The sequence below is a fragment of the Oryctolagus cuniculus genome, chromosome 6 (genome assembly GCF_964237555.1).
Source record: "Oryctolagus cuniculus chromosome 6, mOryCun1.1, whole genome shotgun sequence".
NCBI classification, from domain to species: Eukaryota; Metazoa; Chordata; class Mammalia; order Lagomorpha; family Leporidae; genus Oryctolagus; species Oryctolagus cuniculus.
In genome coordinates, this window is record NC_091437.1 from 121,511,276 (window position 1) to 121,517,275 (window position 6,000).

General features: G+C 39.6%; 1 long non-coding RNA gene across 1 annotated transcript in view; it reads right to left on the reverse strand.

The window, feature by feature from the left end:
* The window catches only part of LOC127490737 (uncharacterized), a 71,666-nt gene extending 68,205 nt beyond the window's left edge, over positions 1–3,461 (reverse strand). Inside the window, exon 1 of the long non-coding RNA XR_007919120.2 lies at positions 3,213–3,461. This is a non-coding gene — a long non-coding RNA (uncharacterized lncRNA). The remainder of the gene's footprint in view (positions 1–3,212) is intronic.
* Positions 3,462–6,000: the final 2,539 nt, after the last annotated feature.

Here is a 6,000-nt window from a genome sequence, read left to right on the forward strand (position 1 = left end):
TGAATTGTGATTAGAGAATTAATGAGTTATTTCAAGATTGGGTCAACTATAAAAGTCAGTTTGGCTCAGGATCTAATGGGCTCCCCGTCTCTCACCATGTGATGCCTTGTGCTACCCTGAGACTTCACCAACAAGAAGGCTATCATTAGACATAGCCCCAAGACCTTGGATCATAACCATGAGCCAAAATAGATCTCTTTTCCTTGTGACTTATCTAGTGTGTGGTATTATGTTATCAGCAACAGAAAACAGACTAAGACACCTACTTACTTCCAGCTCCATCCATCTTCCTCTTCTCTGTTCCCCAATCAACTTTTATGGATACCTTGCCTTCCATCCTGACCTAACCATTTATTTGAAGCCCTTCTTCACTCTGCCTGCATAATTTCTGATTATCCCATCAACATGGCAAACTCCTGGCCAGCCTTCCAGACTCTGCTAGAATGTTACCTCTCACGGAAAGACTTTCCCAACCTTACTATGTGCATAGTTAAGCATTCCAACCACACTTTTTTCCTGTAAGTCTGTTACGGAACTTATAATGTTATATGATTATTTGTTTAAAACACAACTAACGTTTGTTTAAAATACAGTTTAAAAACTGGGCTAAGATCCAAGGTTGGTTAGGGATTATGCTCTATTTATCATTGTGTTTCCAATAACTAATTCAATGACTGGGATATAATGGTAATTAATGAATTACATGAATAATTGAATAAGGGACACTCAGAAGGACATGAGGATGCTTATACCTATTAACCTAACCCCAAGTAACCAGAATTTCAACAGATTTGGAATAAATTGACATTTAATTATTTTATATTTATAGTGAAGGAGATAAAGAGCTCATCTAGAGAGCCCAGCAGTCACCTGGGATTCAGAAGCTAAAGAGGTCACTATAGATCATTCAGAATTTGCTGTTAAATCCTAGAAATTATACTTGGTATACATGGCCTGTGGTGCTCAGGCTTGGGAAAATGTCAATTGATTCATCATTCACAAAAATATACCTGCCAAAACTTTAATTGCTAGCTTTCTGTAGTCATCACTTTCGTGGTAGGAGAATCTACAGAGAAAACAAGATTATAATTATAAGATTGGTTTGCTAAACATGAAGTTAGGGAAGGTAAAGTCAGCTCAACTTATCCATCAACCATTGAACACTCCTTCTATCCTTCACAAGTTGATGGAAATGGCCCCAAACACAAGCCAGTATGCCATTTTCTTTAGACAGTGATAGAGATTCTCTGAAAAATTCTGTTTCTTAGCTCCTTATTTTCTAGAGTTTATGCAAACAATATCTTTATGTTCACTGGGAAGACACAACTGACCAGATTTCAACATTAGACACACTAATAGAGTCATATGCATTCCTAATGCTACACCTGGGTTAACAAAATATCTCAATCACTTATGTTCAAATAATCACTTAAAGAAAATAACTTTTCTTAGAAGACTAATCTCACCCAAAATAAATTATCCTAATTTTTTGAGGGGAGCCTTGTACAAAACTTGCTACTTTGGGGCAATAAAAATCGTCTGATTATTAAAGTTGCACTCTAGTAGGAGGCATTTAATACCGGTGAGGAGGTTAAATAGGAAAAACACACTAAATAGGTAATAGTAGTAGTACAAATTAAACTGATACCTTCACCTTTTATTTGTTGGGGGCTCATTTGTATACTGGAAAAGTTTCAAAGCTAGTTAAAAGAGGATCCCACCACCGTAGAACAGGACTTGTCAATCTCTCCAGCCCCAGGTATCTGTCTTTTCCACAGCATCAGATTAAAGTGATTCAGGCCTTGAGTCAGAGAACACAGCTGGCTTGGACTACAGAAGGGAAGCCAACTTTCTGCAAAAGGATCTGGAGAGCTGGGTAGTGGGGAAAATGGAAAGTATCATGGCTAGAACATGCCTATGAGTCTCAAACATATGTAAACTGGAACTCACTGTTGGCTATGGTTTGGGCACAGAATTATAAAATCACATTCAAAAAAGCTATTTTCAAAAATCTACACCTTGGGTTCAAGCATCATCCCAAGAAACCCAGAGCAGTCTGTTACCTCTGTCTCTCATAAAATAAAATGAGGGAACTTGCTCTGGGCCATATTTTTCCTATTCCTACTTTCCCTAGATATTTATAGTCACAGGATCTACTCTAAGAAAAAAATGACTGAAGCAGGACTGGGAAAGGATCCAAGTTATATGGGGCCTAAATAAAAAGTGGTTGCTATGAGGATTAAGAGAGACAACATATGCATCCCTTGGTTTGATGTTTTGTACAGTGTGAGCACTCAGTGAACAGTAGTTACACAAGTGACAGGTAACAAAAGAAGGATTCCAGTTAGTAGATTCCCTTAGTGGTGCAGGGAAGAAATACTAAGGACATACCCTGGTACTACAGCAGTGAGGAGTGGATGAGGAAGACGAGATAGCTATAAAATTAAGAATTAAGAAAAATTAACAGAGGATGCCCACTGATTTTTTTTTTATTTTTTTAACTTTTATTTAATAAATATAAATTTCCAAAGTACAACTTTTGGATTATAGCGGCTTTTCCTCCCATAACCTCCCTCCCACCCACAACCATCCCTTCTCCCACTCCCTCTCCCATCCCATTCACATCAAGATTCATTTTCAATTATCTTTATATACAGCAGATCAATTTAGTATATATTAAGATGATTTAATTAGTAGAAAGTGGAAAATACTACCTTGAGAACCTGAAAAAGAACAGACCAGCAAGCTCAAAGAAGTGACAATTGAATGACTCAGTACCATCCAGCATGCACCTCAGGATCGGACATAAAATGTTATACTTTCTTAGACATATAAGTGTCAAATCAAGGTGAAAAAGCATAAATCTGGTATAAAACAAGTACTTTGATTAATATCTATATTGTCATCTAAATTTAAATACTAATTAATGACTTCATAAGTCAACCAAGAGTGTTATGAGAGCATGTACATTCTTGGAGACAAAGAAAAAATCATTGCTTCTATTTTTTCTCAAGATAAAACCCATCTTTCAAATAGAGAACCTCATCGGCTTCCCTGTTAATAAACAACAATCCAATGTGAAAGGATGTTTGATTGGAAGATTGGGCACTAGTGTCAGAGCCGCAATTCACCCAAGGACCGTTAGGAAATTACTTATTTTATTTTGCTTTACCTTTAAATTATTTTCCCCTTAAAATTTTTTAAATACTTACTCTATTTGAAAGGTGAAATGACAGAGAGAGGAGAGACACAAAGACTCTTCCATCTGCTGATTCACTCCTCAAATGGCTACAATGCCAGGGTTTGGCCAGGATGAAGTAGGGAGCCTGAAATGCCATCCAGGTCTCCCACATGGGTGGCAGGGGCCTAAGTACTTAGGCCATCTTTTGCTGCTTTCTCAGACTCATTAGCAGGAAGTTAGATTAGAAATGGAGCAGTTAGGGTCTGAGTTAGTGCTTCAGTATGGGATACTGGCATTGGAGGTGGTAGCTTACCTCATAATACGGTGATGAAGGCCCCTTCCTTGGAATTCTAACACAGTTATGCCGGTGCATAGCAAGCAGCTGGAGCCACACGTATAGGTCATGAGGAAGAAAGGGGAAATAGCTGTTACAAAATGTGCTCATCAGCATAGAATAAACTGAGGTCAGCAATAGGTTTCATTGTCCTATATTATGCTGGTAGAGACATAAAAATCAAAGTATTCCTAGTTCAGTGCTCTAAGTGACCATCAGCAACCAAAAGTTGACATCACAGAAAAATCCCATATTTTTGGTTTATTAGTCAGAGCAGCCCAGGTGAAGATATAGAAATAGAAAATTCCAAAATCTCAGTAGCATAAAAAAAAGATCAATTTCTTTTTTTAATCTTCCATGTATTTCTTTTAACAATTCTAAAAATATATTTCCTTTATCTTTTAGTTTTTGAGATAACATATTTTTAATTTACATCACAGTCAAGGGCTTAATGCTCCACTTAATAAAAATTTCAACAGGTTAAAAGTAAAAAGGCCTTACTTCAGTGGGAATTTAGGCAAGACCTATAAACAATAATCAAATGGAAAGATGGACAATTCACCCATATATAATAAATTTTAAAATTTAAAAAGAAAAAAATCAAAAAACAACAGATATCTTTCTTATTTAGGTATGTATCATTTAGGGTTTTTTAACTTTTCATTTATTTAGTTTTAAAAAGCGAGAGAGAGAGACTGACTCTCTATCCACTCGTTCCCTCTTCACATACCCAAAACAGCAGGGGCTGGGCCAGACCAAACTGGAAGCCAGGAATTTAATTCAGGTCTTTCAGGTGGGCAGCAGGGACCAAGAGCTTTAGCCATCACTTGCTACCTTCCACAGTGCACATTAACAGGAAGCTAGAATCAGGAGTGGAGCTGGGAAATCAACCCAGGCACTGGTGGGACGTGAGCACCCCAAATGGCTCCTTAATCACTACACCACATGTTTTAGCCTTAAGAGCTGGCTGAGGGCTTTGCTCCACATTATGACGAAGCTTCCTTCAGGACCTTTGCTTGGGGCCAGCATTGTGGCCTAGCAGGTAAAGCTGCTGCCTGCAATTCCGCATCACATGTGGGCACCAGTTTGTTTCCTGGCTGCCTCCTTTCAGACCCAGCTCCCTGCGAATGGCCTGGGAAAAGCAGTGGAAGATAACCCACGTGCTTCAGTCCTTGACAGCCACGTGGGAACCCAGCTGGTAAGAAAGGAAGAGTGTGAGATACACAAACTGGCTCTGAAGGCTTTTGCTTAGAAGTGACACCACATAATTCCCTCATCTGCTGTCACCCAGGGAAGTCACAGGCCACATCTAGGTGGCTAGTGTACAGGAGAGCACAGTCCTGCCAGGACTGGGAGACAACCAGAATATCGGAGAATAGCACTGCTGAAAAGCACACTGGGAGAAACTCAGAGGAATGGGGCCCAGCTGCAGAGCCCATTCCAAAGGCACAGTCAGGCCAGAGAGTCCTTTTGTTTTCAGTCTATATAGTTAGTCCTTAAAGAGCTTAACATTTGTTTTAGAGGGAGGAGAATGTTCAAGAAAACAAGTAGAAACAGGAGTTTGGTGCAGTAGTAAATTCACCACTTGGGACCCCTACATCCCATAACAGAGTTCCTGGTTTGAGTACTGGCTCCTCCACTTCCCATCCAGCTTCCTACTAGTGCACACCCAGGGAGACAGCAGGTGGTAGTTCAAGTACTTGGGTCGTTGCTATCCACATGAGAAACCTAGATTGATTTCTGGGTGTCTGGTTTCAGCCTGGCCCAGCGGCAGCTGTTGCAGACATATAGGGAGTGAATCAGCTGATGGAATATCTGCTTTTTCCTCAAATAAAATGAAAATAAATACAAATTCATAAAAGAAAACAGGTAATTGTAATTTGCAGGCCAATAAAGAGTTGTCACAGATGGGTTAATTGCTAGATGCTACAGGTGCACACAGGAAGGACATCGAGCCCATACTTGAGGGGTCAGAAAGGGGCAGCATATAAACCAAGACTTGAAGACTTGCTAGTTTACACAGTAGACAAAAACTAAGTCTTCAACACAGAGGATGCTTTGCGGCAAAACTTACTGAAATGACTGTATTTGTTATCGCTTGAAAATAAAGACAAATGAGTCTCTTTCAGTTAAAAATAACTTAAAAAAACTCAGAAACATGCCTTATTTTTCCATGGCACCATTTAGAGAAAAGTCTCTAAAAACAGACCAGTATGTGCAGTAGTGCTGAATCTCTCACCAATCAGATTAGAGCCAGGCCCAGTTTGACTTCAGACACAAGCTTGAAAGATGACCCTGGCCTTCAGACACAGGAGAGACATCTGGTGGTGGGATAGGCCAGAGTTCTCTAAAGCACTCCCCAGAACATAATAATGAGGGCTTGTGTGTGTGTGTGTGTGTGTGTGTGTGTTGTGAATCTTCATCTGCCCTGTGAGCTGAATCCTGGAAGGAAAATTTGTACAGCAGCGAATGCAGATGTGCAGGC